The sequence below is a fragment of the Schistocerca serialis genome, chromosome 3 (genome assembly GCF_023864345.2).
Source record: "Schistocerca serialis cubense isolate TAMUIC-IGC-003099 chromosome 3, iqSchSeri2.2, whole genome shotgun sequence".
Classification (NCBI taxonomy): Eukaryota; Metazoa; Arthropoda; class Insecta; order Orthoptera; family Acrididae; genus Schistocerca; species Schistocerca serialis.
In genome coordinates this window covers 558,494,097-558,505,851 of record NC_064640.1, presented here as the reverse complement: position 1 = coordinate 558,505,851, position 11,755 = coordinate 558,494,097, and the positions used below count along the sequence as shown (strand labels likewise).

At 35.8% G+C, this 11,755-nt stretch overlaps 1 protein-coding gene across 1 annotated transcript in view; it reads left to right on the top strand.

The window, feature by feature from the left end:
- The first annotated feature begins 6,792 nt into the window (after nucleotides 1–6,792).
- LOC126470455 (DNA polymerase zeta catalytic subunit) overlaps nucleotides 6,793–11,755 on the top strand; it is a 231,430-nt gene continuing 226,467 nt past the window's right edge. The window contains exon 1 of the mRNA XM_050098304.1: nucleotides 6,793–7,018. The gene's annotated coding sequence lies outside the window, so the exon portion shown is untranslated. The remainder of the gene's footprint in view (nucleotides 7,019–11,755) is intronic.

The following is an 11,755-nucleotide window of genomic DNA, read 5'->3' as shown; positions in this document are numbered from 1 at the left end:
TGGTGATCCGTTGCAGTTGAACTCCTTTGATACCCCCTCGTTTTGGGAGTTAAAATGGCACACCAACATTTCCTCCATTGCGAACATGAACAGCCCCAATTTGCACATTACTGATACTGATACAAGCATCACCATACACAACTTTCATTCTTCAATGGATTTCAATTGGAGGCACATTTTCTGCAGTTATAATCTAGGGGACAGTACACTGTTTCTCTCACATCGACACAGTTATGCTACACACCGCCGTTTTACATGATACAGTTTGGAGCCCTCTAGTGGCAGATGTTTGCAACTTGTGTCAACATACCGGAAACTCAGCCAATCCTGAGGATGGAATAAAAAATTTGGAGTCATTACTTTTCAACACGCCCTCCTAACTTTAATGCAATTGACGTTTGCACCTGTGCAGACTTTTATATTGTAAATTTCTTTCTGTGAAGAGCATGTGATGCCAACATGATGGATTTGATACACAGTAAGCAATTGCATGCATTATCTCCAGGTCTTTTGCTTCTGAAAATGTTGCCTCAGGGTTATTGCACAATTTTCAAATTCTTTTGTTGACAGAATGCAATGAATCTGGCAACATTCTTGATGGTGAATTTATGTGGTGAAAATTGCTAACAGGATTTGGTGTACTTTTTCTCTGCCAAGTTGCATTATGAAATCACCTAATATGTTTCTTATATCGTTTCTTTCTTACATATCATACTCAAATCAATGTACAGGAGTAGTAGGAATTCAGTTTTTCAGAAACTTTATGCTATCTGTGATTAATTTACTACAGCAATGCATCTAACTTGTTGTATGCGGTCTTTTATATAATATATCTCAATTAAGTAATATTTTTCAGTAATACTTTATTTTTATTAAACCTACTTAAAAATTGTATGGTTAGCTAAACCTATATAGAAAAAATGCAGAAATTTAGCTTTTTAGTTGGGGGAGCAGGAGGGTGCTGATTTGGCAGTTCTGCCAAGGGTACAGAATCACCTTCGTTCAGCTCTGGAAATTCTTTATATGTAGAACACATCATAAGAAACAAGAATACACAATATATATTTACAATGAAAAACAAATTTGCTAATGTACCTTCCACAGATCTAATATGCAATGTTCCCCATGGATGTGGAATAAGTCAAAAAACTGTTACATATTTTTATTTAAAAGGTAATAAATAACATATCACAGAACACATAGATGTTCAAACACTGAGCTTCATATGATGATTATCAGACTATTATAGACTTCATTATCAAATAGAAAAGTCATTTTACAGCACTTATTTACAGTGATTACATTACTGTACTGAATTTTTGCAGAAATCATAGTGTTCTAATTCTTACATTACTTGATATTGTTAGTGACATAAAGACATCAGTTGATTCTACTAAGAAATTCGTTAAAGGAGTAGACGTTGGCTATCAATAAATCCTTCAGGCTGCTCTTAAACTGAACTTTATTGTTAGATAAATTTTGTGGTTGCTGGCAAGTTATTGAAAATGTGTATTCCTGAGTAATGGACACCATTCTGGACAAAAGTAGGCGAGTTAAAATTTTTGTCAAGATTATTCTTATTTCCAGTATTGTTTCCATGAGCTGAGCTGTCCATTTGAAAAAGAAATGTATATTTAATGACAAATTTCGTTAAGAAATAATTGTATTGGGAAGCAGAAGTTGGTATCCATAGTTTCGCAGAGAGGCCTTAGCAGGATATTCTTGAGTTCACACCAAAAATAACTCTTATTATGACTTTCTGACCCGGAAAAGTGTAGCTTGGTTTCATGAATTATACCAAAAAATTATCCCATATGACATTATAGAATGAATGGAAGCACAGTATGCTAGCATTTTTATTTTTGTATCACCTATGTCTGACAGCATTTGCATTGCAAATAGAAATTTGTCTAGGCACTTCAGCTGTTCTATGGTATGCTCCTACTCGTTGAATTTATTTTAAAGCTGTAATCCTAAGAATTTAAGACTTTCAACTACTTCTCCCTGTTTGTCGTCATGTTTTAGGCATGTAATGGTGGGAAGCCTCTTACAAGTTTTAAGCTGCATTTAGTATGTTTTTTCAGAGTTTGGTGCCAAAAGGCTGGCCGGGAACCATTAATGATGTCCATGAAAATTTCATTAACCAGTCTTTCTAAGACTATACTTTATTTGCTATTTAGTGCAATGTTCGTATCATCTGCAAACAAAACAAACTTGGCATGTGGTAATGCTACAGAAGAAAGGTCATCAAAGTAAGGGCCCTAAGATGGAAACTTGTAGAATGCCACATGTAATTTGTTCCCAGTTGGATGATACCTGACAGTTTACTGAGCAATGTGGCGCAGTGGTTAGCACACTGGATTCGCATTTGGGAAGAAGATGGTTCAAACCTGTGTCCAGCCATCTTGATTTAGGTTTTTTGTGATTCCCGTAAATCGATTCAGGCAAATGTCAGGATGGTTCCTTCGAAAGGGCATGGCTGACTTCCTTCCCTTTCCTTCCCTAATCCGATGGGACTGATGACCTTGCTGTTTGCTCCCTTCCCTTGGGTCAACCAACCAACCAACCTGATAGCTTATTACATGTCTCTTTCCTAATAACTGGTCCATCAGAGATACAGAATTTCAGCCATTTTGCGCCACTCCTGTTACACCGTAATACTCTAGTTTAGGCTCAAAATCATGAAAAGTTCAATTTTTACTTTTTTGCGTTTTCTGAATCTGCAGACTATTACCTTTTAATAGATATATAATTTATTCAATTCCGAAGACTACAACTATTTTTAAATTTTTTTTGAAATGTGTTCTACATGGGCGTGACCCACTGTGTGATTGTCGATTGTTTCATGTTTATTTACTCTGTCGTTATCTCTAAAATATTCGTAATTAATTCTGTTTCTTGAGTCTCTGTTTTGTTGAAGTATAATAATGAGTAAAAGTAAAGTTATTAGAAATCCTCTGAAGGCTTTTAAGAAAAGGAGAAATGTTGGAAAGCCAAAGGTATGTGTTATTACTGTAAACAATAAAGGCGATAACCAAGTGAGTGAACCTAACCTCTCAAGTACACCTGCCCATAGCAGTCAAAGTGGGAAAGAAAATACTTCACAGAAGAAGCTTGGTTCAATGAGTGAAAACTATGAATGTTTTATGGGCGAATCGGATGTGAATGAAATATTTGATATGTCGGTTCTCAAAGGAATTTTTTCAAACTGTGTAAGATGTATTCATTGTAGTGAAGTTGGTCTGGAACTCTCCATAATAAAGCACGTAGGACTTGCTAGTGAAATACAACTGAAATGTGATAAGTGTTCATACATGACCACCTTTTGGAACAGTGTTGCAGTAACTGTAACTGAAGAAAATGGTAGCAAAATCTACAAACACAACAACGAGCGATGCTTGCTTTAGACAAGGAACGCCTTCGGGCTGCAGACAGGGCTGTAAAGAGTCTAGAAATACAAGCAAGAGTAAACAGGAGGAGGAACAAGAGGAAGCTGGAGGAGGAGTTTGCAGAGGATGAATATAATCCATCCTATGGACCTGGAATGCACTAAAAAGTTAATCCAATCTTTGTCACTCGATTCCCAAAACTTTTATTTTCTCATACTAATTACATGTTTTCTAAGGATCTTCCAAACATATTTGTTTCAAACTTTCAGTAAATGTTACACAGTACCTTCTGCATAATTTAACACAGCCTTTTTCCAAAAACTGTATATTTTTGAATATATAAATAAAAAATTGCCAAAAAATGTTGTGACTTTTCATTACAATTGAAAAAAATCATCTTTAATAACTGAACTAAAATTTTGTAAAATCCCTGTGTTAAGTTGTAGCGCATATTCCAATAAATAATCTGTAAAAAGTTCAACTTCCTACCTCAAATACTTTGTGAGGAAAGATGTAATTTATAAGCGTTATTTTAACATTGCAAGTATAGTGCGTTCCGGAGCCCCTTAAAAGGATATTGTGATTAGCCTTTGACCATTCACAAAATGTACCAGTCTTTATAGTCTAATGAATTAAGTACACTCACACTGCATGTGTAGACAGCCTTTTCAACAACAAAACACTTCAGACATCCAAACTGTGATTTTAACAATATGTTCTTTGCTGTTATAAGGTTATGAAGCCAATTGTATATTATCTTTTCCAAAATTGTTCAAAATGCTAGAGAAATTGAAACTGGACTGAAATTTGGCGATACAACTTTATTGCCTTTCTTAAACAAGAGCCTAACTTCAGCATATTTCGACTAGTCAGAAAATATTCCATTGATAAATCACTATCTACACAGATAACATAATATGTTGCTAAACTCAGAAGCACGCTCTTTAATTAACTTTCTTGATGCTTTACATGAAGCCTTCTACCAACGTAAAATGGAAACTTAATTATGTATGGGTATTCAAAAGGAAATAAAAAATATTCCTCACAGAACACAGTTTTTATAAAATTAATCAAGTCTTGTGAATGAGTTGTAACACATTCCTTACGGCAACATTAAACGAAATCAGATAACTAAAACATACAATATTAAAAGAAGAAATGTGTTGCTTATGTCAAGAAGACAAAATTCTGTATCTTATCTCAAATTATGATGATGAAATGTAAATTTATTTAAGTCATTGGGATAAAAGTATGTACTCTCAGGAGAAATTTTGTATTTTAATTTGAATAATAGTTATTTATTTACATATTCGATCAGGATAAAAATACATAATTTCATTTATTTTACCATTTTAATCATTCACTTACAATTGTAGGATGTTTGGTCCCACAGCTATGCAAAACACCGTTTTTCCAAGTTCCCAAAAATGTTTCAGCACCACTGTGCCACCATCAGTGGGTTTCCATTTTATTCAATCTGTAATCTGAACATTTTTCTAAATGATTACAAAATTATGTGGATATTTAGTTCAAACAATAATTCGTTTCTTTTTGTTAACACCATTACACTTGGTGTGCATGAATTTTCAGGACCACTTGTCTAATATTTATTATAGGTAGCTTGTCATCTGCAACCGAACGATGTTGATGAGAAATTTTGTTGGGAGTTAACTTCTCATCTAAACATAATTTGGTTGCAGATAACAAGCTACCTGTGATAAATAATACACAAGTGGTCCTGAAAAATCATGCACATCAAGTGTAAAAGTATTAACAAAAGGAAACGAATTACTTTTTTAACTAAATATCCATATAATTTTGTAATCATTTAGTAAAGATGTTTACATCACAGACTAAATAGAACGGAAACCCACTGATGATAGCACAGTGGTGCTGAAACATGTTTGGGAACTTGGAAAAAACGGTGTTGTGCATAACTGGTGGAGTTTACATCCTATAATTTTAACTGTAAACACGGTAAACATAAGGAGCTGCAAATCCAAATGATGGACATTCACTTACACTAATGCCACTAAACTGCAGGTTGGAATATTATATGCCACCAATTGTTCTTATAAAATAAATAAAATAGTATATGTGTAATGTACAAAATGTCCATGAAATACAGTATTATTTCACTTGACTTGTCCTATATTCCTACTGCATTACTTGGGCAATATGTAATAAAGAAGCAAATCAGATCAAAACACTTGTTTCTTATTTTAAAGGCTTAATGGTATGCATTAATTCTACTGGTGTAGTGGCAGTCACATTAATATCTCTACAGTTATTTGTAATGACTGGTTTGAGATAGTCTATAACAGCATCTGTTGAACATTAGAACCCTATCTTCCCAGTAACAGTTATGAAATGATTGTTAAAAAGTTTTGCAATATTGCACACATCTGTGGCCAATGTATTACTTACTGTTAATGGGATCTACTACTCTTCATGTCTGGTTCTACCAGTCCCCTCCACTAATCCTAAACTGTCTTTGGTTGGTTGATTTTGGGGAGGGGACCAAACAGTGAGGCCATCGGTCCTACCGGATTGGGAAAGGAATTCGACTGTGTGCTTTCACAGGAACCATCCCGGCATTTACCAGAAGCTATTTAGGGAAATCACGGAAAACCTAAATTAGGATGACCGGACGCGGGTTTGAACAGTCGTCCTCTCGAATGTTAGTCCAGTGTACTAACCACTGCACCACATCACACGGTAAACTGTCTTTATTTTGTTATCTGAAATTATTACATTATTCTCGTAATGCATTTACTTTGATGTCAATGGACTGTGAGCATCGAGACGTTTTGACGTCTGTGCGGGAAAAGTGTGCCTGATTTCAAAATTTTATGCCAAAGCTGGCACAGATTTACACACTGACTTCTTAAGCTCCTAATACTTTTAGATTTAACGAACATTTATATATGACGCGACATTGATTCATTATTGCTTTTGTTTGAAAATTAACCTATGTATGTAAATTAAAGATCGATTCACGCGTGGCAGAACAAACCGGGACGGAACGTCAAACTTTTCCTATGGTCATTTCAAATGGCGGCATTCACACAGGCTGCCACCGGAATGGAATACGACGTCAAAGCCTCTCGCGACTTTGTAGTCGTCTGCTAACAAGGCAAGCTAACCCACCTTCGCCGCGTTCACTCATGTTACAATAATGGATTTCGTATTGGCATATCAGTTAACTATAGGTTGTTTCTAAAGGCTACTTTGAAGGTGCTGGCGGGATATGCCAACTCCACCCTGTTCCTAGGTGGAGATGGATATGAACGTGCAAATATGCGTTGCCTGTGCCACAGATCCTGCTGAGGAAACCAAACAGTTTACAATGTTGGCTGCATTGGGCTGTGCATTAATATCCTTAGGCGGTGACAACAAGTGGAAAGAAGTTTTTGTTTATGTTTTGAAATGCAGACGAAGTCATGAAACGAAGTTATGTGACAGTGCACATTTTAATATATGGGTTCTATATTGAGAAACCGATAACTTTCGTATGTGTGACAAACAGCATCGTGTGTTGGGTCAGAAGAATACAGTGATTGTAAGACAGTAGAGAAAAGTGCGCATGGACCTGTTCAACATTGTATGCAATTCGTCACTGTCTTAAGGTAATTACTGCGTAATTTCTTTTCTTTAGGAAGACGGTCTATAAATATTACCAGCGATGCTGAGTTGAAGCACAGAAGAAAGATGTGGGTGATAAATACTGTTTGTGGCATTGCAAGCTGAAAGCTTTGTGCTTCACGTTAATCTTAGTGTCGGTATTTAGGTTGGTGTCTCTCTTATCTTGTGTGTGATGTAGACGATCCTGTCGACTGCGTTTATCTTTGCCCCACTCGCCTTTGGTCAACATTAATTATGGAAAGTATACAAGTGTTTTTTTTTTCTGTTAACGTTTGCATTAACATTGCCCAACATGCTGAAAGATTGTGCATGTGGGTGCATCCTATGAAGCAGTATGGTCAGTTTGATGTTGTGTAAGCTATTAACGATAGTAAAGTGAACCAGAATTCATTAGTATAGTTATTTCCTCTTTTGAAAATTGTTTTCTCCTGAAGGTAATTCAAATCAAACAGAAGGCTAAAAGTAAGCCATGGATTACCCAAGGAACAAAGATATCATGGGGTACAGCTCTGATGTTAGCACTGTAATGCATTACAAAGAATACTGCAAAATACTGAAGTGAGTAATCCAGAAATCTCAGCAGCTTTATTATGAGGAAAAGATAGCTACATGTGGCAACAAAATTAAAACTATATGGAATGTAGTGAAGACAGAGATAGGTATGGCCTAAAAGGAAGAGGAAAAGATAGCTCTAAAAATAAATGAGACATTGATAAGAAATGCATGTAGTGTTGCAAGCCTCTTAAACAAGTGCTTTGTTTCTGTGACTGACAGTTTGACATTATCAGGTTCAGTAAATAATGCAGTGGAGTATCTGAGACCAGTCTTAAAAAAAAAAAAAAATTCTGTAAAATTGATGTGATACTCACATCTCCCAAAGAAGTAGCATCCATAATAAAATCCTTAAAATCTAAGTATTCTGGTGGTTATGCTAGCATATTAATGAAATTAATCAAAGAATGCTCATATGAGTTGAGTTCTATCTTAAGTTATTTGTGTAATCAATCACTTATCAGCGGAACATTTCCAGGCTGGCTAAAATATCCTGAAGTTAAACCTCTTTACAAGAAGATGGATAAAAAGATACCGTCAAACTATCGGCCAGTTTGGCTTTTGCCGCCTTTTTCAATTAAATATTTGAAAAGGTTTTGTTCAAGCATATCCTTAAGCATCTAACTGCAAGTAATATATTGTCCAATTCACATTTTGGTTTCCTTAAGGGGGGGGGGGGTAGGACGTCAAACAGGTCGACTTGGATCTGGAGAGGCACCACAGAACATTTTAATTTTCACTGTCTATACTTTTACAAATAAATTCATAAAACTTTGTCAGCATGACCAGGAAGGATTCAGGAGTCACACTGATAGCAGTCAAAGTTCAAAACATAACAAAATAGTTTATGTTTACATGTGAAATTTCATCATTTTTTTTTCACTTACTATTGGCTGCATTTGATGCTATAGATACACTTTTCTTCATAAGCAAGAGAGATTCTTCGATGAATTTTGCACAGCGTATTAATCATACTTGTGGCTGTATGAAACTCTAGAATTTTCCAAATCTGTTAAAAACTTTGGTACAAATTGAGATAATTAACAATAAAGTTTGGGTTTTTTGTGTAAACATGAAGTTAAAAATGTAACAGTTCATTCATCTTTTCAGTAATTAAATAAATTCTAGAGTTTTATACACCTGTAAGTTTTGTTTTTTGTTATGTTTTTGAACTTCCACTTCTATGAGTGTGAATCCTGAATCCTTCCTGGTCATGCTGACAAAGTTTTATGAATTTATTTCTAGAAGTGTAGACAGTGGAAATTAAAATGTCCTGTGGTGCCTCTCCTGCTCCAAGTCACCCCTTTGACATCCTACCCCCCTTAAGGGTTCAGGTATAGTGAAGGATATTTGCACATACAGAGAGAATATCCTTAAGTCATTAGATAACAAATTAGAGGCTACTGGCATTTTCTGTAACCTGTCAAAAGTGTTTGACTGTGTGAATCACAGCATTCTCTTAGGCAAATTAGAATATTATGGTTTTACTTGCAGTCTTGTGAAGTGGTCTGAGTCTTACCTAACTAACAGAGAACAAAGGGTGTCGCTGTGAAATACCTGTGGATTAGGCAGTCACTCTTCATCTGATCGGAAATTAGTTACATGTGGTGTCCCATCTTAGGTTGGTTGCTTTTTCTTGAGTACATTAATGAGCTCTCCTCTGTTACATTGCCAGAAAAAAAGTTGTTTGTGTGTGCATATGATATAAACATTACAGTAAGTAGCAAGCCAAGTCCAGATTTCACATTTAGAAATTGTTGCTAATGAAATTTTCACTGACATTAATAAATGGTTGAAAGCTAATTCACTGTCATTAACCTTTGAAAAGACCCTCTATATGCAGCTCAAGAGATTTCCTTTTGGCATGTGCATAACATATGAAGATAGGCAGATCGAAGAGGTTGACAGTGTTAAATTTCTGAGACTACAACTCGATCATAAATTCAGTTGGGGAGGACATACCACAGAATTGCTGAAGTGCCTAAACAAGTATGTATTTGCAGTGAGACTGATGTCAGATGTACGAGATAAAATATAAAAACCTTACGTACTTTCATTCTTTTATGTTGGTTGGTTAATTTCGTGGATGAGACCAAATAGCGAGGTCATCGATCCTGTTGGATTAGGGAAGGATTGGGAATGAAATTGGCCATGCCGTTTCAAAGGAACCATCCCAATATTTGCCTGAAGTGATTTACGGAAATAACTTAAAACCTAAATCAGGATGGCCAGACGCAAGTTTGAACCATCGTTGTTCTGAATGCGAGTCCAGTGTGCTAACCGCTGCCCCACCTTGCTCGGTTTCTATTATGTTGTACAGGAACACATTCTGGGGTAATTCATCAAACTAACCAAAAGTTTTTAGCGTGCAAAAGTGTGTACTAAGACTCATTTGTGGTGTGATTATATACCAGAGCTCCTACAAACTACCACAGTGTTAATCATATTAATCAGATGTTGCCTCCCTGCTAACCTGTCTGGCATGGCCTCTTCTCCCCCCATACTAATCTTCTATCATTCATTCGTTAGGGCCTATATATGGATGCTAGTTAGTCTATGGGATGATCCACCTGGCAAGCCAAGAACACTAACACACCCGCTTCTAGGACATGGGATGTGAGCCAGCTCCAGATTGAATCGGCCTCCCACATTAGCAGTGAGAGCTGGTGATGTGGCCAGCCTGGATGTGATTTTTAGGCTGTTTTCCATGTGCAACTAGGTAAACACTGGACTGGTACCCACTTCCCATCTCAAATACACACTATGCAAACACTTAGAACATGTTATTACCTTTGTACCTGAGATTTACACTAGATTCGGACAGATGGGGTACGTGAATTCATTCTGGAAGGAGATGGGGAGAGTGGTGGTGTCAGGAAGGACATCTGACCACCAAAAGCCACTAACCCTGTCAAATCCAATATAACAATGTAGACCCCGTAGAAAAATGGGAAAAGGTAGAAGAGAGAAAGAAAAGTTGGTCTTTGGAATGTATTTGATTTCCTTCATACCACCAATGTCTGGGAAGCATTAGCTACCAGAATGTCCAAGCTACCCCAAGAAAATGTTGCACTTCCAAATTGTATTTCAGCTCTTATTCTCATTTCCCCTCCCCCCAGTGCTATGATCTTTAATGTATCATTATCATGTTCTAACATGTACTATGGTTCCCTTTAACCCTTGTTGAAATTCAATTTCTGTTGCCTGGATTCCCATCACAGTATATCTTTACTTATTTATTTATTTGGTCCCAAGAGTCTTATTTTGTTGATTAGATTAGATGCAGTTTTGGTTCCATAGATCCAAAAATAGGATGATCCTCATGGGTGTGGAACATGACAGAAAGTATAACATGTAAAACATAAAACATTTGAATATACATTTGTACAATGTACAAAATATGTAGAACAAGTCATGTACACAGAAATAAAGAACTGTGATGTAGAAATATAATAGGATACTATAATAAGGTATGGTAATAAAATTACATAGCACAGCTCGACAAAAATTATGTAACTTATGGATCAAACTTATACACTACAACTTAGTAACACAGTAATATAAAAAGTAATATGAATTATAGTACTATAACAATAAGTATAATAAATTTTGACACACCTTGGAAGCTGTAAGTAACCATTGTTTTCATCCTTATTTTCATGATTTATGGGCTGGTTGATTTAGTGGTGCACAACTTTTTTCTCAAAGCTAGTCCACATACACATTCTAAAATCAAAAAATTACAGTAATAATGTACACATTTAGGTCTGCAACCAACTAGATATTCAGCTACATTATAATAACATCTATCAAGAGGAACAAATGCTGGTTGAACTTACTTTAGGCAAAAATACCTAAACCACGTGGATATGTATAGTTAGAAATTCCACAACAGTACAAGTCCATAACACTTTTCATTAATTTTATTGTGGTATTTAGTGTCATCAAACACTCCTGTCATGCTTCACTGAAAAGTTAAGCAAGCTGTTACAGTATACATGCATTCTGACCCCAGAGATGTGATATTGCTAAGGTCTAGGTGCTTGCTGACTGCTGTACAGAAACAGTTCCAGCTCATACATACTCATCTGAAATTCACAATGTGCATATATAGTTATTTACTTCTTACTTTAAATACTGAACTCATTTAAGAGTTTACTAGTTGGCGG